The sequence below is a fragment of the Phacochoerus africanus genome, chromosome 9 (assembly GCF_016906955.1).
Source record: "Phacochoerus africanus isolate WHEZ1 chromosome 9, ROS_Pafr_v1, whole genome shotgun sequence".
Lineage (NCBI taxonomy): Eukaryota > Metazoa > Chordata > Mammalia > Artiodactyla > Suidae > Phacochoerus > Phacochoerus africanus.
In genome coordinates this window covers 36,381,042-36,401,716 of record NC_062552.1, presented here as the reverse complement: position 1 = coordinate 36,401,716, position 20,675 = coordinate 36,381,042, and the positions used below count along the sequence as shown (strand labels likewise).

The following is a 20,675-nucleotide window of genomic DNA, read 5'->3' as shown; positions in this document are numbered from 1 at the left end:
TCTTCGGCACTGTCTCCCAAAGCTGAACATACGCATTCCCTGTGACCGGGGTGTTCCGCTCCCAGGAACACACCGACAGAAAAGCACTCGTATCTCTGCCTGAGAACAAGTGCACGAGTGTTCACAGCAAGGCTACTGACAACAGCCCCAGACCTGGAGACCACCCACATGCTCACCTGCAGAAGAGTGGATGAGGAGCGGATGGTCCCGTGATGGAATACTACCTCCACAACAGTGATCTACACGACGCTATGCTGAGCAAAAGCAGACACACACAAATGAGGACACACTATATGATTCCATTTACACAAAGGCCACGCACAGGCGAAATTCATCTTTGGGCTTAAAGTCAGGATTATGGAAAGGGAGTAACCAGAAGGGGGCGAAAGGGACTTCTCAGAGCAGGGGAGGTGGGGACTTTGGAATACTATGTTTCTTCAACTGGATGCTGGTTACACAGGTGTGTTTGATGTGTGAAAACCCATTGAACTATATGCTTATAAACTGTATTTTCTGAATCATGTTGAAGTTTAATGACTTTTTTTTTTTTTTTTGCTTTTTAGGGCCACACCTGCAGCACATGGAGATTCCCAGGCTAGGGGTCTAATTGGAGCTACAACTGCAAGGCGAGATCTGAGCCGCATCTGTGACCCACACCACAGCCCATGGCAATGCTAGATCCTCAACCCACTGAGTGAGGCCAGGAATTGAACCCGCAACCCCATGGTTCCCGGTTGGATTCTCTTCCACTGCGCCATGACCAGGAACTCCTAAAATATAATTTTACATAATTTTTTTAGTATAAGAGCGTTGAACAGACTAAGTAGGCAGCAGAGTTAGCAAAGGCAGGGGCATATTTTACTTGATAAACGTTGGTTGGGCCCCAGCTCTGTGCCAAGCATTGAGCAGGATGCGGGGCCGAGAGAGAGCCTGTGAGACTTAGCCCCTGTTCTCTAGCCCCATCTCCATCACCGTCATCTCAGTCCTCAACATCAACCCCATCATCAATCAGCATCCCCATCATCACTAGCGCTTCCTAGTGCTCAGTACATGACAGCCATGGTTTCAAGCATTATTTTTTTTCTCTTTACTGAATCGTGCATTAACATTATACCCCATTTAACAGACCAGAAAATTAAAGCAGAGAGAGAAGTAACTTATGCAAGGCCACACAGCTGGCAGGAAGTGGAGGCAGAATCTGAAGCCAGGGCCTGTGCTCTGACCCCCAGCTTGATAGGCAGAAATCGGGTCTGTTTATCAGCTCTCAGCCCCGCCATCCACAGACATCAATAACATCCCGCCTGTTCAGGGTGGCGGTGACGGTAAACTAGCGACTGAATGTCTTGGAAAGGCAGAGGCAATTCCTAACTCTCTCTCTGGGCAGCTGCCAGCCCGGTGTCTCATGATCAGGCACAGACTAATAAATATACTGAAGGAAATTTTTATAAAAGAAAAGAAGAGTTAAAATGGCTTGGCCTTTGCTGTACAGCATAGGAACCCCTAAACAAAACGCGAAGACAACCCATAGAATGGGAGAAAATATTTGCAAATAAAGTGACTAACAAGGGATTAATCTCCAAAAAACACATGAAAAGATGCTCCACATCACTCATTATTAGAGCAATGCAAATCAAAACCACGATGAGGTACCACCTTACACTGGCCAGAACGGCCATCATCAAAAAAAGCTACAGACAATAAATGCTGGAGAGGGTGTGGAGAAAAGGGAACCCTATTACACTGTTGGTGGGGATGTAAACTGGTGTGACCACTGTGGAAGACAGTATGGAGATTCCTCAGAAAACTAAAAATAGAACCACCATTTGATCCAGCAATCCCACTCCTGGGCATCTGTCCAGAGAAAACCATGACTTGAAAAGATGTATGTGCTCCAGTGTTCATGCAGCACTCTCTGCAATAGCCAAGGCATGGAAACAACCTAAATGTCCATCGACAGGGGAGTGGATAAAGAAGATGTGGCACATATACGCAATGGATTATTACTCAGCCATAAAAAGGAAAGAAATCATGGCATTTGCAGAAACATGGGTGTACCTAGAAATTATCGTGCTAAGTGAAGTGAGTCAAGGAGTGAGACACCAATGTCACATGCTATCACTTACATGTGGAATCTAAAAAAAGGACACGATGAACTTCTTTGCAGAACAGATACTGACTCACAGACTTTGAAAAATGTATGGTTTCCAAAGGAGACAGGCTGGGGGTTAGGGGGGATGAGCTGGGGGTTTGGGATGGAAATGCTATAAAATTTGGTTGTGGTGATTGTTGTACAACCATAACTATAATAAAAATGAGTTAAAAAAGTGAAAAAACAAAGATAAAATAAAATGGCTTGGCCTTTCCACCGCCCAAATTCCATGGGAACTCTGAATTTCCTTCAAATGAACTTCACCACTGCCTCTGGCACCATGGGAATACTAATGGATCTTCCCCCATGGCCCAGGACTCCTCCCTTCCCTCGCTGCCAGATTAGGGAACCCGAAGGCTGGGGGGCCGTGGTGTCTCAGAGGAAGTGAGGGAGGGAGCGAGTGTTGACACTGACCCCCTGGAATGTGGTCAGATGTTAGTGGTCAGTTTTGGGTCCCCGGGTCTGGCACACTGAGAATCCATCATGCAGGCAGGCTTTGCTCTGGCACTTGGGCACAAATCAGTGTATATAGCCTAGAAGGCGGAATGTTTGATACATATCACCCAATAATACTTCCTTTGCTTGGGACAAAGCAGTAAGAAACAAACTCCCTGTAAGAAGGAATGCAATCTGGCAGAGAGACGCCAGGCAGGCATGATGTGAACACAACACAGAAGGATGGTGGCTCCCAGGGGATCATGCTTCCAAGCAGATACACCCACTCCCCTCAGCCTGGCACTTGGGCTTGGGGTGGGGAGAAGAGGCCCATGCAAACTTGGCAATAAAGTCAAAACACTGGCTCAGCCTTCCCAGTTAGGGCACCGCTCTATTGGGAGAGAAATCAATTGGGTCTCGCCTAGAAAACACACACAAGAAGTTTCCATTGTGGCTCAGCAGTAATGAACATCACTAGTATCCATGAGGACAAGGGTTCGATCCCTGGCCTCACTCAGTGGGTTAAGGATCCGGCATTGCCACGAGCTATGGTATAGGTCACAGATGCTGTTTGGATCTGGCATTGCTATGGCTGTGCGGCAGGTCGGCAGCTGTAGCTCCAATTCAACCCCTAGCCTGGGAACCTCCATATGCCATGGGTACGGCCCTAAAAAGACAAAAAAAAAAAAAAGAAACAAAGAAACAAACAAAGAAAACACAAGAGAGCACAAGAAAAAAAAAATGCCCTTTTTCATATTCTGACATAGCCACCAACATTCTCTGGAAAATAACAAGCTCCTGCAAATCAATTTCAGGCAAAATGAGTAAAACGATTGGGGCAGGCAGGGGGTTATCAGAAGGGTTCTTGGAGTCAACCTCCCATGGGAAGGAGGTCCAGGCAGGAGACAGCACTGGCCAGAGGGAGAAGCAAGCTGCCACGCAGCCTCCATAAAGGCGTCAGCCCAGCACAGGGGAGCCCTGAAGCTGGGATGCCCTTTAGGATTTCCCCTCCTGGGGACAGAGGGGCCCCCCTGGTCACTGGATGCAGGCAGACCTGGAAGGAGAGACAGCAGGTGGGGCAACTGTCCTCAGCTGAGACAATTCCAAAGAGGGTTGTCCACTACCAGCCCTGCCTGCTGCTGAGCTTCAGTCCTGCAGGCGGCCTGGGTGGACCCCAGTCAGCCGATATGAGTGTAGGGTGCACACATCTGACTACTAGCCTGCTTTGCCTCATCTGAACTGTTCTCCCAATGCATCAGTCCTGGATGCTTCCTCTGCTCTTCCTGCATATTCAGTGACCAAGGAGACCCAGGGAGGGAAGACTGAATCTGATGAGAAGGAGGGCGCAGCCCTGGACCTGACTCACAACAGCTCACAACAGGAGACAATCAAGGACCACACCCAGCATGTAACCAGAGCCAGGATGTCACAGGCTGGGTACATCAATCACTCAGCTTTCCTAGGTGATGGATGCTTGTTGGGTCAGATTCAGCAACCCAAACTGGTGATCATCTGGGATGAAACCACATTTAATAACTGATTTAAAAAAAAAAAAAACAAACCTGGTCACAAGAATGGCATGATCTCAAACACTGAGAGCTGTGGGTATCCAGGTGCAAAGCAATCAGACAAATAGAGTCCCATCCCTTGTGGGGATGACCTTGACAAACGGTCAAAGGGAAGAGAAGGATGCTGCAGAGTAATTCCATTTCAGTGAAAAACCCACGCTCAGAAAACAAGCCGCTGATATACCTGTATACACACCTGTTATATTTGTGTGAACAAAGAAAAAGATAGGGCAGGATTCAGTCTAGGCAATAACATGAATTCCCAGGGTGTGGGGGAGGGGTGAAGATGCTCTTGATTTTCAGCTTGTCATTGTATCTCTGCAGGATATGGATTCACTTATATAAGCAAGAGAGAATTACTTCCATAATTTTGAAAAATCAAATAAAAAGTACATTTTAAAAAATTATCTGCCTGGGGCCATGTGCCTAGAGGGGACCTATATAAAAATACTATTTCATTCCTGCTCTTCCTACCCCTCTTAGAAATCAGCTCCTGATTGTCCATTTGGGGTTACTCGAAAGGAATGTTTCATTTCAGGCCGAGATTCTTCTGTGCCCTCTCTTTAATCACTGGGAAAAAAAACATTTTAATATTACTCCACAGATATTATATACTTGCCACCAATGTAAGTCGGCCTTGAAAATCTATAAAAAATTATCTAGCACATTCCATAGGCAAATGGCAATGCTGTGAATTACCTGCTGTTTGCTATTATCCGTGACCATGCCTCTCTCTGTTTCTGTGCTAATAAGAGCCAACCCTCCCAAGCCAAGTCCCAATTATCTTGGCACATATATGTGAAAAGCCCAGAGAAGCCAAAACCCAACTTTTCACCACATCTGCTGACAAGAAGTCAACCAGTTGGTTTTAAGTTTCTTCCATTTTCCCTGTCCCCGGCTACCCCTTAGGAGAGGTGTTCCAGAGGGCAGGGACCACAGCAGCGCAGAGGGATGAGGACAGCAAAAAATCCCCAGAGTCTATAAACTGGATCACCGCCTCTATCTGGTGGGCTCTGGGGATTTCCTCCAGCAATCCCATCAGCACCTGGGCAAGCCCACTCATTCCTCAAGGATTAACCATCGAGTTGTCAAAATCATTGGGTTGAATCAAAGATCTTATCCTTGATCCAAAACAATCAAAGTATTCAAAATAATATTCACAGCTATGAATAAAATTCAGAAGATTCAATTTGGCATCAAATTCAATTTGGCATAAAATTTTCAATATAAGAATCAATCAAGGAGTTCCCGTCGTGGCGCAGTGGTTAACGAATCCGACTAGGAACCATGAGGTTGAGGGTTCGGTCCCTGCCCTTCCTCAGTGGGTTAATGATCCAGCGTTGCCGTGAGCTGTGGTGTAGGTTGCAGACGCGGCTCAGATCCCGCGTTGCTGTGGCTCTGGCGTACGCCAGTGGCTACAGCTCCGATTCAACCCCTAGCCTGGGAACCTCCATATGCCGCGGGAGCAGCCCAAGAAATCGCAGCAACAACAACAACAACAACAAAAAAAGAGACAAAAAGACAAAGAAAAAAAAAGAATCAATCAAGAGTTAATTTTTGAGTTCTCCAAATTGTTCCACTGAATCAAGGGTCTGATCAACACTGTGTGGCTACCAGGTGTGGCTTCTACAATGCAATTTGACTTTGATGAGCTCCAAACATATAGAAAGCCGGCGAGAGACTCAGTCCTTCCTTGACTGCAATGCAACGTGTTAGGTCAGGGTAACATGGAGGAAGGAGTGGCCGAAGGGACCTTGGGCAAGAAGGGGCTGCCTGAGCAAGCCTGGCAGGACAAGGAGCCCAGGAAGAGGAGGACTGGGGAAGGATTTTTTTTTTTCTTTTTCCTCTTTTTCGGGCCACAGGTGCTGCGTATGGAAGTTTCCAGGCTAGGGATCAAACTGGAACTACAGCTGCCGGCCTACACCTCAGCCTTAGCAACGCCAGATCCAAGCTGCATCTGCGACCTACCCCACAGCTCATGTCAACACCAGATCCTTAACCCATTGAGCAAGGCCAGGGATCAAACCCACATCCTCATAGATACTAGTCTGCTAAGCCACAACAGGAACTCCCTGGGGAAGGGCCTTTTAGGGAGAGGGTATGCAAACAAGAGGCACAGAGGTGGCGCATGCTTGGGGCGAGATCTAGCACAGTAAGAACTAAGTAAACCCTGAGAGATGACGGAGGTTGCCGCAGACACAGCAGTCAGCCCCATAGCAGCAGGACTTGCACTCAGGGGCCTGACCTGTGCAATCTCCTATCTCAAAAGGACGCCTTTTACCTCTGAAACCTCACATCAGTCTCTCTTCCTCAATCAGCTTACAATTTTCTTTTTCCCTACCACATTCCTCATTCTGTTCAGTGATCCCGGATTTAGACTTTTAGCTTTCCTTCCAAGTGGTTAATTGCCAGCAACTACAACCGCCACCATCATAGGAGTTGCTAACGTTTGCTGAATGCTTACTCCAGGCCAGGGGCTGGCGATCTTCACAACTGTTGGAAATTATAATAATTCTGGCTCGGGTCGTCAGTGTCAGAAAGTGAGACACGTGGACAAAGAGAAATCTCGACAAGGCTCCTCACTTCTGCAGAAGGGCGTGGGCACTCCACAAAGTGTGCATGCTAAGAAAAGGACCCTCCCCTATTTATCCCTAACGCAGGTGATGTACCTGTCCCCTTCCCATCAGTCAGGTCAGGAGGCACACTCTTACCGGTTGGCTAATTTGAAACAAATTGTTACTGGGAGAAGAGGGAAAGGGGAGGGGTGGGGGTCGCAGGAAGGCGAAACCGGAGCAAAATGGAGTAACCACGATTTCCCTTGTTAGAAAAGACGTTGTTACTTTCCACACAACCATCCTTCAAGGGCCGTGTGATTTATCATCATCCCCATTTTTCAGATGAAAAAAAAACTGAGGCTCAAGAGAGGTGAAATAATGTACAAGAGGCAAGTGATGGAGCCAGGATTCCAACATTGGTCCGTCTGATTCGAGAACCCATATTCTTGACTGCCACGCAGTAAGGACCCTCCCCCTAAGCCACACTTGCTCTGTTCACTCTGAGAGCCAGGGCAGGAGCCATCAAACCCGTTCTGTGAAAGGGCCAGACAATAAATATTTTCACCTCTGCGAACCACGCAGCCGCTATTACAACACTCAACTCTGCCATTTTCGCATGAAAGCAGCCACAGACCACACATAAACAAATGGCACGGCTGTGCCCCCATAAAACTTTACTCACACAAGAAGGTGACTGGCTGAATTTGGCTGCTGAAATTGTTGGCTCCTAATCCATAGTAGTTTGTTCACTCATTTGGCCATTGTTTACTGAGGGTTCCAGGCTCTGGGTTGACTGAGATGCACACTGGTCTCCACCTCCCGGAGCTTAAATCCTAGCAGGGGGCTGGGCGCTTGTTTCGCCTCTGGCTGATCCCCTGATTGCTAACCTTGGTCCTCTCCACACTTCTCTTACACCCATGGCTCTCTGTCCACTTACACCTCAGATCACCTGGGGAACTGGCAGAACGGTCAGTGCCTGGGCCCCTTCTCGCCCAAACAGCCTGCCTTCTACATGTTTGGCGCTCATCAAATTCAAATTGCATCGTAGAAGCCTCACCTGGTAGTCAATCAGACCCTCAATTCAACTCAGATATGCTAACTCAAAGAGTCTGGAGCAGAGCTCAGGAACTGATCCTTCTACAGCCTCCCCAGGTGAGGGGTCGTGACCACTGCTTGGGGGGCCATTCGCCTCCCGTTTCTTTCACATGCTGTGTGAGATATGGGAAGCCCTTGAGCCCCTCTGTCTGTGCTGTACCATGTGGATGATACCAATCTCACATGATTGTCACGAGGATGAAATAAGGGCACCTGCTTTTCCAACTGTTGGCTGTTACGCAAACATCAGGTACTATCGTCATGGCACCATTATTATTCTGTTTTAGGGATAGGTCCTGCCTTGGTGATTTCCCTCCCAACTTTCAACCTTGATTCTCTGGACCAAGGCAGTGTTTGGGATTTCTACAAGGAGCTCTGTGGGTAGCTGACTAAGAGCGCAGGTTCATGGGTGAATGAGCTGGTGGTCCTTCCTTTATGCCAATAGAGCATCGCATGGGGGTGCCACTGGTCTGGCATGGAGAGCACTGATCTGTGCCCACTTTTATATTGAAGGTCTCCATTGCCAGGCCGAGATAGTTGACTCGTGAGCACTGTCATGAAGACGTGAAAAAGTGGCATATTTACTGTGACTCTGGGTCAAATGTCCAAAGCCATGTACTTTCATGAGCTCGGAACCGGAAAGGGAAGGACATTACTGTTTTGCCAAGCACTTACCAGTGTGCTAGTCCCTTCCCGTGCAGGATTTCATCTTCAGAACAAGCCTGGGGAGTGAGAATACCTCTTATTCTCATTTGACAGAGGAGGAGACCCAGAGTGGTGGAACAGCTTGAGACCTGAAGGTTCCAGAACTCAAACCTGGGTCTCCTTGATTCTGGAGCCCTTTGTATGGACCCACGGGACATCCTACAAAGAAGACGGCTCCTCTTCAGTCAGGATTCAAAGGGCCACCACGCTGCCAAAAGCTTTTCTTTTCTTTTTTTGGAGGGGAAGACCCAGAAAGAGCCCCACAACACCTGCTAGTGCCATAGTCAGATAAGCCTCACGCAGCCCTGGCCTGAGGATACACAGGTCCAAAGAATAGGCATTTCCTCCCTGCACAGTGTTTTTATGGTGCCATTTTATAACTTCATAATGAAACAAACAAACAAAAAACAAACCAGAAAAATGTGAGGAGAGAGTTCAGAGAAAAAGACACTGCCAGCACTGAGGAATTCACTGACCCCCTTGAGATCTGGGCCATCTCAAAAGAAGTTGGCCACTGGCTGAGCCTCTTAAAAGCCGAAAAGTCATCCCAGGCCATGGTTAAAGAGAGAGCTTGAACAAAACAGAAACAAATGTGATCTTCAAAGTCTTAAATGTCAACTTGAAGGATAACTTAGAAGCTCTGAGATGGGCCAGGAGAACCTGCAGCTGCTTTCTCCACGTCAGACACTCCTTCTGTCCTTTGGATCAGCCACATCAGGCCACCAGACCAGGGAGGGGCCGCCTCCCCGGCCCTTACCCACCAAGGCGCTCATGGAGGGCTGAAGCTTCCTTTTTTTTTTTTTTCTTTTACAGCCCAGCAGACTATCCCCGCTCACTCTGACCTGAGCACCCCGGAGAAGCAGTGATGGCCTAACCAGCCTTTGACCCCAGGCTCCTCCATCCTTGGGTCCTTGATCTTTTGGCGCCAGCCCCACTCCACCCCCCAACTCCCACCACACACATTCAACCGGCTCTGCTGGCCTCCTCCTCCTCCCCAAGAACTCAAACACGTGAATGGCTTCCAGGCCAGATACTCAGGATATGCCTAACGCCCCCTCCCACCCCTCAGGACAACGGGCCAGGCCTGCTCCTGGACAATCCCCAGGGGCCACCATTTCTAAGGGGAGGAAGAAGTAGGATGACCTGGGCCCTAGAAATTCCACCCACTGGCCTTCAGTCACGGGAAACACGGAGCCAGCTTTGGGGAGAGGTCCTTTGCACACCATGTGGGCGCCTAATGGCTGAAAAACTTGGAAACAAAATTAGGGAGATTCCCTTTAGGAAGGGTCTACAACATTGGAAGTTCCGTTTTCATCCCTTTGCATAACCTCATTTTTGAGACCACGAGGCAAAGATCATCGTCGTGTGACAGGTGAGGAAGCTTCACCTCGGAACAAGTCACGAATCCCCGGTTACTGTCTCCCAGGGCACACCCCTCCGATGTCCACACTCTTCCCCTTGCACCTGGCTGCATCTGACGTCCAGAGCTGAAGGACACAGGGTCCCTGAGCACAGAGGCTCTGGCTGTGGAGATGTAGAAAGTCATCTGCTGCCAAAGCCACGGACACCCTCCAAGAGGGTCTTTCTGCCAAGTGCCTCCGCCCCTTCTGGGGAGCCTGAAGATGCCCCCTCTCTAAGTACCCTGACCTTAGAGGTGACCACAGAGCCAGCCTGAAGCTTGAGCTCATAGAAGGGCCAGTGAGGAGGCTTCCATATCAGCCCCAGTGGCCTGAGAACCCAGCCCAGTCCTGAAGTTGGCGACATGGCCCCCAGAGCAAACTCAAAAGGGTCAGGATTCCACTGACCCTCCAGAGAGGGTGATGAAAGAGGTGAAAGCCTAGTTCTCAGCCTTAGTTGTCCCCAGGAGGTCCTGTGCCAGAACAAGAGGCCACCCTAGACTCCCAGATGGGTCCCCTCCAGCCCTGGGTCGTCAGCCTTTTACTGTAAAAGGTGGGAATGCTTGGCAAAGTTTAAATTGCTACTTTCATGGGCTCCATGGTAACAAAGGATCCAGCCTCTCCGGTGATCTCTGCACTCCCCAACCACCCACACCACCCTCTTCATCTCTGGATCCAAAGCCCTTCAATAATGGGGAAAGTTTAATTTGTTTTGTGCCCCCCCCCCCCGCCAAAAAAAAACCTTTGAGGGCAGGGGCTTGAGAAAGAAGAATGGGGAGAGGACATGGTTCCGTAGAAAGCTGTAGGCTATAGTCTTTAAACCTCTCCACACCCACCAAAGCCAACCCCCCGCCCCCACAGGCTTCCGACTGGTCCCGCCCTCACTGCCTCCCCAGTCTTAAATCTCCCCGACTCTCCAATGCCCAGGAGAAGTTTCTCTCCTCTTTTCGTCCTGATGGGGAAACGAGCATTCCCTCCGCATCTGAGGATCTAGAGGAAGAGCTCTGGAAACTCAGCTAGGAGTTCGGCACCAGCGCATCCAACCACCAGGGAGCAGGACAATAATAGCACAGTTTTGTTTTTGTTTTTTAATTAAAAACAAAAAAGGAGAAATGGGGTTGAGGCAGCTCCCAGAGTAACTGAGAAATGGCCCTTTATGCTTCCATGCCTGAGGCCACGATTCCCCTACCCCAGTCTCTAAGGCAGAACCAGGCGCCTCCACGTGCATCTCACGCATCATTGCAACACAGCTCGTGGGTACCCAGCTGCCCCTGTTCACACCCACTTTGGTTTACACGCAGCCCCGGAGCCAGAGTTCTTCCTTCTTCACTGCGCTCAAGTGGAAGGCAGACTCCTGAAGTTAAAGGAGCCCATGGCTGACACTGCTCAAGTCTTTTACAGCTCTTCCCTTGGGGTCACTTTGTATAATTTCTAAAATCCTTCCCAAATCTTGAACTTCCTGTGGGGCCGTTTTTCTATCCAGATTTCCTCCCCGTCCCTTTCTTTTATTCTCCCATTTTTCTAGGACGCAGGGAGAGCCCAGTGATCTTCCTCCCACCCAAACACTGTAGGTGGGTTCTATTGCAAAATACAAAAGCAGAGACCCAGCTAGGATGAAGCTGACAAGGGCTCTCTTTGTGGCCACCACTGGTTTGTGGAGCAACTATTGACACCCAGTGCGTGCACTAGGAACTGGGCAATCCTGGGCTGGTGGAGTCATGCTGCCCGCCTCCCCCCCCCCAGTCCAGCACAATTCCCCCTCCAAGTCCAAGGGAAAATCCGTTCCCTTTTCCAGCCAACTTTTCAAAGAAATCCAAGACTCTGACACCAAACTCAGAAGGGTGGGGGGAGGGGGGGGACAAACACAAAACTTGAAACTATTTAAAGATTGGATATTGCTCTCTCTCCCTTGAGGCTTCAAGAAAATCCTCCAGGGACTCTTTCCTGGAGAGAGGTGTGAGTTTTCCTTCCCACCTTCCCAGGAACTTTGCAAATCCACCTACAGGGCTGTGGAAAAGTGGCCAAGGCAGAGAGAGAAGAGTTAAATCAAGCCCAGACCTCAACAATCTGTGTTCAATTTTGATAAAAATCTCTCTCCCTCTCCCCCACCACCCCCCTTCCTCCACCCCACCGCTCAGACATGTCTCTTTATGTTATGAGCTTGCATCTTGTTTGGGGCACAGAGGCGCCCCAGAAAACCCACCAGGGGCCCCACCATGGGCACATGTGGCAAACACATCCATCCCACGCTCCCTCCTGCAGGGTTGGACACAGAGCCTCAGCGTCCTGGCCACCACCGCAGCCTCCTCCTCCCCCTTACAATTACCTGCCTCCAGACCAGATCCTTCTTTCCCGGTTAAGTCAAAGCCACAGTACCTGGCGCTGTCAGGGCCCCAGCCAGGCAGACGGATGGGCAGCAGCCGCAGGTGCTAAGATCCCCACTCAGGACTCCTTTCCTAGGATGCTCGTTCCAAGATCCCACTGGCTTTGAGAGCAAGAACCTCCGCGCTCCCTCTACCCTGCGTGCTGGCCAGGGGCCCAGCTTGCAAGTGGGAGCTGGGGGCTTGTAAAGAGTTAAACCAACCGAAGGAAGGCACAAGCTGAACCGGCAAAAGCCGCCACCAAAAAGTTGTCAGTTTGAAGCGGGGAGAGGGAGGCCCCCGCACCGGCTCTGTTTGTCCGCTTGTGACAACAAGGAATCAGATTTCAAAGCCACAAACAAACATTTTTCCAAAAGTTTTCCAAAGATATTTCCTGTGTCCAGATGTGCCCGTCCAGTAGACACACACACGCAAATCACACCCATCCGCACAGACACGCACGCAGGCCCCCGGGAGCCCCACTCAAGTGCCCTCGGCAGCTCCCGCAAGCGCTTTGCAGAAACAAAACAGGCAGCCCGCGGGGCCGCTGCCTTTCCCATCCCCGTTCGCCGCCGTAGGAAAGAAAGTAGAGAAGTGGGAAAGTGCCCCGGGAAGCTACCCGCGGTCCCCCCCACCCCCACCCCGACCCAACTCCCCCATGCCCTCGACGCGAAGCGGGGAGGAGAGCCAGGCAGCCGCACTTACTCTGGAGACCCCATGGTGCATCCGCCGCTCCCGCAGCCCCGAGCCGGCTGCGCCCCGCTCCTCGCCCGCCGAGCTCGCCGTATTCCGACCAGAGCCTCGCTGCTTCCCCTGGGCCGGCCTCGCGCCCTCCCGCCCCGCTCTGACGTCAGGCGTCTTGGAGCAGGGATATTTATGGCAAGGATACTCTGAATTTTCCCTAGGTAGAGTTCTGATTGCAGTTCCTTGGGATTTGTAATTTTCACACTTTCAGACAGAAAGCAGGGGCGGGAGGAAGGCAGAGCGCAGCCGGCCGGGCGAGGCAGACAATGAGGGTAGCTGTTTCCAGCTCTGGCAAGGAGCCTTCTCAGGGTTCCCTCTGTTTTGGAAACATGGAAGGGTCAAGCGGCAGAAGTGGTGACCCAGGCGGTGGGTTTCCTCGCTCCTCCCCTGGTCTGAGCCGGCTGGGAGGGCGGGTGCTGGGGTGGGGGAGCCCTCTCCTGCGACCAAGTCCCTGCATGGGACACGATGTCCCAGGAAGGTGCTAGGGCAAGAAAGGAGATAAATCTGGCAGAACTGAACAGCTAATTAGAAGCCCTGGTCTGCACCCTAACAGCTTTGCCATTTCTTCTTTGGGAGTGGGTGAGTTTAAAAACAAACAAACAAACAAACAAAAAACCCCAGTTTCTTTTTATTAAATTATGTTCCACACTCCCTGCCTCTGTATAGCTTTTCCAACTCAGTACCAGTCAATTCATCTTACTTCATTGCTTACGTAGAGTTTGGGCCATTTACAATAGCTCTTATTCATACTTTTAAAATTGCTTTTAATTTTTTCTTCCCCTTAAATGTGATTGTGCTCCATCTCCCTGTCTGGACTGGAAATTGCTAGTCAAGAGCAACCGTCTCCTCCGTGACTGGCACGGTCCTCAGTGTGAGTATGGATCTTTGTCTCTCTTCCCCCGCCCGCCCAGGAGTGAGCAAGCAGATGGCACCCACTGGGTGATGACCCTGTCGAATTTTCTAGGTATTCAGGTCTGGATTCTTATGGTCATCTGTTTCTCCATCTAGCTGAAGATGAAGATGCTTTGGGAAAGGACTTGGTTTAAGGTTCATTCTTCCAGAACTGAGAATCCATCCTTCCCAAGGATTGGAGAATGAACTGAAACATCATATTCATAAGATGCAAATCACCTGTGCAGTTAGAGAACATAAGCCTGGGGGTATTCAACTCCCCGTCAAGGAGAAGGAGCACGGAAAACCTCACATCATCACCAACACAACTCTAGTGAGCTCCCCGTTAGCCCCGATGGGGTAAAGGTATGGGTGTGACTTAAGCATAGTTACAGGGCAGCAAGGGACCCAAGGACTTGGAATGTGTTTACCCCTTTGGCAGCAGCTGGTTAGTGCTGATTGCCAGAAGGAGCCAAGTCTTGAGGCTGGGCCTCTTGGTGGGAGACAAGCCAAGATGTTTTGGTTCAAGCCACAGAAGGCTCAGAGCCCTGCTGTTTGGTCACCGTCAAGGTGCCCCCCCCCAAGCATTGTACCCCACTGAACTGCCACATCCCTCCACCCCCTTCCTCATAGCAAGGTTCCATCGATAAGGGGAGCTCTGCTCTGCAGTGGACACTGCACACTGGCTTCCAAAAGCCATTGGCAAACCCCTTCTCCCTTCCTCAACTAAAGAAACAAAGTCGGGAGTTCCCGTCGTGGCGCAGTGGTTAACGAATCCGACTAGGAACCATGAGGTTGCGGGTTCAGTCCCTGCCCTTGCTCAGTGGGTTAACGATCCGGCGTTGCCGTGAGCTGTGGTGTAGGTTGCAGACGCGGCTTGGATCCCACGTTGCTGTGGCTCTGGCGTAGGCCGGTGGCTACAGCTCCGATTCAACCCCTAGCCTGGGAACCTCCATATGCCGCGGGAGCGGCCCAAGAAATAGCAATAACAACAACAATAACAACAAAAACAAAAATAAAAAATAAAAATAAATAAATAAATAAAAAGAAAAAGAAACAAAGTCGACATTATTCACCATCCCAGACTGGGTAGCTAGAGGTAGCTGTGAAACCCAGTTCTGGCCGGCGTGATTGGAATGGAGAAGGCAGGGGTCACCCTTCACAAAGACTGTTTAAGGAAAAGCATCAGATGGCATGTCCCTTCAACCCTTTAACATCCCCGATTCCTCTTTCCCTCTCTCTTAGGACATAGATAGGAAGCCTGGAGATACAGCAGCCATCTTGCAACCTTGAGAACCAAAGCCACTCACTTAAGGAGGGTGGAGCTGAAGCCCTAGATGACATCCATAAGTGGTGGAACTTTCCTCAGACTTCTGTGTTTAATTCCTCAGTGAATTTTATTACATTTATAGTTGTACAATGATCATCACAACCCAATTGTATAGCATTTCCATCCCAAACCCCTGGCGCTTCCCCCATCCCCAACCTGTCTCCTTTGGAAACCGTAAGTTTTTCAAAGTCTGTGTCAGTATCTGTTCCGCAAAGAAGTTCATTGTGTCCTTTTTTTAGATTCCATGTGTAATTGATAGTGTATGATATTGGTGTCTCACTGTCTGACTGACTTCACTTAGCATGATAATTTCTATGTCCATCCATATTGCTGCAAATGCCATTATTTCTTTCCTTTTAATGGCTGAGTAATATTCCCTGTGTATATGTACCACATCTTCTTTATCCACTCCTCTGTCCATGGACATTTAGGTTGTTTCCATGTCTTGGCTATTTTTCCTCCAACTTCTCGTCAGGTGAGAAAAATAAATTCTTACGTGTTCAAGTTGTAACAGGTGAGTCTTGTGGTTTTTACAGCCTGCTATAATCTTACCTGATGTACTTCCATCAATTCACCAAAACATAATATTGGGACAGTTCCTGAGCATTAACTTACAAGTAGGACAATTCTTTTTAACCTGGTACTGACATCATTCTTTATAGTTTTCAAAGTCTATTCACATATATCTCCTCTGAACCTTACAATTTGGGCAAGTATCACAATAACCTCCATTTTTTAATATAAGAAGGCAGATTTGATGAATATCCTGCCCAAGATTATGCAGTCAACAAAGGGACCTTTGGACCCTAATCTAGTTCTTCTGCCTCCAATTCTGTCTATTTTCTACAACACCTTTAATAACAAAGCAACAACAAAGTCCAGTGAAGAATCCTTATTCCTCTTAAGCTGGCATCAATTCTGTTTCATTCAACCAAGAGGAAAGGGATTGAAAGTAAACTCTGCAACTAGAGACTGCCACAGCTCCTTTGGGGAATTAAGTCCAGCCTGTTGTCTCCCCTTCACCTTCCAGCTATCCTTTGCCATCCTACCCTGAATTCCCCAAGTTGATCTTTCGAAGGTCACATGGCTTGTATTTGACTCTGGCCTTGGCCCTCTTTATTGCCACATCCTTAGAAATGCTTAGAATAGCCCTGTCTTGAGACACTGCCCTCTTTCAGGAATGTCTCCCCTTGTGCAGCTTCTCTTCCTGGTCCTTCTTTCACCTGGATGTTGGTGTTCCCCAGGGATCTGTGGGCCTCCATCCTTCTCCGGCCCATTCCTTACTTTCCCGCGATTTCCTCCTTATGAATTCCACCCCGGGCTCCGCGACTATCTGGGAAAGTCACTCATTGTCTCTACGCCCAAATCGACATTCCCAGCACCATTTTCCCTGCAGATGTACTCCTGCTTTTCCAACTCTTTTTGGCTATACTGCCCAGCATATGGCAAGCAGTACATAAATGGTATCTATTGTTTCGGCCGCACCCATGGCATGCTTAAGTTCCCAAGGCCAGGGATCAAACCTGAGCCAAAGGATTGATGACAATGAATGCTTAACCACTAGGCCACCAGGGAACTATAACAGTATCTATTTTTAATTATTATTGTAAAAAATATATGCAGGAAAGTGACTGAAGCCTAAGAGTGTTTGGGGATTGACTCATTTCTAGGATCATAAGCCCTGATGTGACCATCCTTCCCTGGAAGTCACGCCACAGACCAGTCTGCTTGTCCACAGTCATAAGGAAACCGAGTGCGATCAATGGCTGTTAACAGGAACTGACCAGATAGAAACGAACTGGTAGAGCTAATGAGAAACAGAATATCCTCGGTAACTCCTCTTAGAATTTAGCATATCCTCGTTAACTTATTCCAGGCAAAGTGAGAGAAAGAAAGGGATTAAAGATGAGGTGAATAGGGCCAGAGACTTAGAGGTGGTGGGTGGGGAACACGAGGCAGACTGAACAGGGGAGATGAGGCCGTGCACCAGGATATTCCAGGTCTGGGAGAAGGGCCTTTCCTCCCTCCCCAGGTGAACTTACTCAAGTTCTGTTGGGAAGAGCAGCAGGTGAAGCTTATACAGACTGTGGCTCTCAATGCTAAAGAGGTTGTTTTTGAGGTAGGTGAACCCTAGAGGGTCCATAAAATGGAAGGACCCTCTTTATGAGATGGGTTCCCTTCCAAGATCACCTGGTTCACCCCTACCCCCAACGGCGTCACTCGCAGCACCGTAACGTAGCAGGTGATAGTCTGCCAGTCTCAAGGCCACAGGCTGGGTGGGGCTCCATCTTTCTTCCCTGTCCGTCACCTGCATATCCCAGGAATGTTCCCTGAACACACACTGCTCATCCAGAAAATTCTACCTGCTCACTGAGGGAGCCTCAAATAGTTCAGCAAGCCTGTCCCAGCTTCCAAAGCCAACCACGCACTTCCAAGACCCATCCAACTTGTAGGAGAAATAGGCTTCACAGAGGTCCCTCCTTGCTCACTTCCCAGAGCTCCTAGTCTAAACTGCACAGACCACTCAGCGAAGACCTTGTGAAGGAGGATGAGAATCCCATGGGCAGGTCATCCAACCAGGGTGATGATTAACATACCCCTTGCCCCTCATTTACTGACACAGGCTAAAGATGATGAAGAGAATCAGGTGTTAGAATCTGAGACCCTGGTTAATACCCAGCCTTACCTCTCACTGCTGTGTGCCCTCAGTACAGCAGGTAACCTTCTGAAGCTTAGTGTTGGTGATGATTAATTTTATGTGTCAACTCGCTGGGCCACGGTGCCCAGATATTTGATCAAACATTATTGGGACTTTTTATCTCCACTAGACAAAATGCATTAAAAAGTAAAACTCAAGGAGTTCCTTGAATCATGGCTCAGTGGTTAACGAATCTGACTAGCATCCACGAGGATGCAGGTTCGATCCCTGGCCTTGCTCAGTGGGTTAGGGATCCAGTATTGCTATGTGCTGTGGTGTAGGTTGCACAGGCGGCTTGGACCTTGCATTGCTGTGGCTGTGGTATAGGCCAGCAGCCATAGCTCCAGTTCAACCCCTAGCCTGGGAACTTCCATATCCTGTGGGTGCAGCCTTAAAAAGCAAATAAATAAAACTCAAAAAAGCCCATTATTTGGGATGTTTCCGTGAAGGTGTTTTTTGGATGAGATTAACATTTAAATTGGGGAACTTCTATTATGTGGTGGGTCTCATTCAATCAGTTGAAGGCTGTACTATCACAAAGGCTGACCTTCAGGATTCGGCCAGCAGATGACCACCAGACTCAAATTGCAATTCTTCCCTGGATTTCCAGCCTATCTCCTCAGATTTGGGGTTCACCAAGCCTCCACAATTACATGAGCCTATTCCTTAAAATCTATCTATTCATCTATCCATCCATCAACACACACACATCCTATTGGTTCTGTTTATTTGATGAGTCTTGACTAATACAGTTTATCAATAACATGAAGAAGAACATTCCACCCCAAAGGATTGTTGACGAGTTTCAAGGAGGCAAATGGATTGGAAGTCCCTACTTCGGCGAGTTCCTCAGAGACTGGGGAGGAAGAGGAACCCTCAGAATTGCAAAGTCTCTCATCCCACCACTGAGACTGTTGGAATCCACCTGCTGACCCCCAGGTTCTGCTCAGGGAAGGGCCACACACTGTATCAAGGGAGCCGGTCGTGCCTAGAGGGCAGAAGAAGCTTGTTCTAAACTGGGCCCAGTTCAGCACAGACACATGACTCATCAGGTGTTTTGATTGCGGGCTCTCACTTACAATAAGGGATGTAATTGCCATGGATTAGAACAGGGCTCCCAGCCTCTCACTATCTGACAGCGACTTCTAAGGACACAACTAAAGAAAGAAGATCAGAGGTACCACAACTTCTTCCTGACAAGGACCTGTCAATAGGCCATGAACTGCTTGAAGATATTTCAGGTTCTCATGGAGGTGTGGGGTTGTAGGAAGCCTTCAGAACATGGCATCAGAAAAGTCTGGTTTCTAATCCCAGCTCTGGCTCTTGCAGCTGAGTAAGAGCATCATTTAACTTCTCTGGAAAAAAAATATGGAGTAATAGGAAGACCAACCCACAGTGCCAGAGTGAGGACTGAACTACAGAATGTTTGTAATTGTGGATGGTCATTATTCGTCCATGCCTCTTCCTCTCCTTGCCCTTCTCCACTCTTACCCCACAACTGCTCTTCTGTTAGTTAATACCCAGAATGCACTTAACATTAATGTACAATTCACCAGGTTCCTGGGATCCAGCTCTCTGCAGACATCTTTCCCCGCAGTGAATAAACCTCCCCTGTCTCAGACATGACCACACCAAATAGGCAGTGATTGGAAAATTGCCCCCATAAAGCCAGTCTCCTTCTGAGGCACAGGACTGCATTTTTGAGAAGCCTTCTCAGGTTGTCTGCAGCGGCTTTGAGGGTCAGCTCTGCTGCCATCCCTACGTCAAAACCCTGAGTGTTTAACCACAAGACATACAATCCTGGGGCGTGATGGTGCTGCCTGCCCTCCACCCCCCACAGTGAGGGTGGCCACACGTGTGTCTAATCTGGTATGTGCCCCCATCTTGGCAGAGGCCAGTAAGGCACTGCACCTGGCCAGATGTGGGACAGAGTATTGCATGGTGTGCAGGGTTCTTGAGTGGGTGGGAAAGGGGGTGGAATTCCCAGCCCACATAAACAGTGTGTGATCAGAGCCCAGGGTCGCCAGGCTGGGGAAAGCCATGCCCACTAGTAGCCACAGCTGCTTATGTTATTCTTGGAGGCAGAGACCTTGCAGTCAGGGCTGAATACCAACTGCCATGATAGTCCCATTTTCAGTTGCCCAAAACCCTTTGAAAAATAATGCTCAGGGCTAAGTGTTCCACTCAACTTCAAGGTGAAATTGTATTTTGAAATGTATTTTGAGAGAAAGAAATCTTCCCAATTGATCTACACTGAAAACTGAGTCATACACACACACACACTCATTTTTCTTTGTTGAAAAATAATTTGAGATGGCTTACAATCTTCAGGTCTATGCAACTTCAGGCTGGCATATATATGTATTTGCCACTGAGCAGGGATTGCAGGAAGACTAAGGGACATCAGGAGAAGCATGACACGTTTCATCAGTTGGTGGTTTTGTCTTTTAAAGGAAAATATCTTACAAATGGTAAAGTGATGATGTTAAGAATGTGTTTTTAATTACCACTCAGTAACTTGGCAATCTGTTTTACCCCATTCATTTCTTTTGGAAAGTTCTCTGCAACTCATCCCTTCAGCTGTGTGTACACAATCGCGCACACAGAAATAAAGAGAAAACCCACCCCGGCTGCCCTTGGAAAGAACAAGGACATTAGCACATCTAATGAATCCTCCTGCAGATATTCATGAGCACAGATTTTCAGACACTGGGGAGTTTCATAAACACCAAATAGGCTTGTTTGATT

The 20,675-nt window shown here is 48.8% G+C and overlaps 1 protein-coding gene across 4 annotated transcripts in view; it reads right to left on the bottom strand.

Annotated features, from left to right (window-relative positions):
- DAAM2 (dishevelled associated activator of morphogenesis 2) overlaps nt 1–13,263 on the bottom strand; it is a 127,167-nt gene extending 113,904 nt beyond the window's left edge. For 2 of the 4 annotated variants that reach the window (XM_047797064.1, XM_047797065.1), the window contains exon 1: nt 12,970–13,261. The gene's annotated coding sequence lies outside the window, so the exon portion shown is untranslated. Of the gene's footprint in view, nt 1–12,280; nt 12,559–12,969 lie in introns of those variants that run through there. The other 2 variants (XM_047797061.1, XM_047797062.1) reach the window with 2 other exon arrangements.
- Between the last annotated feature and the right edge of the window lie 7,412 nt (nt 13,264–20,675).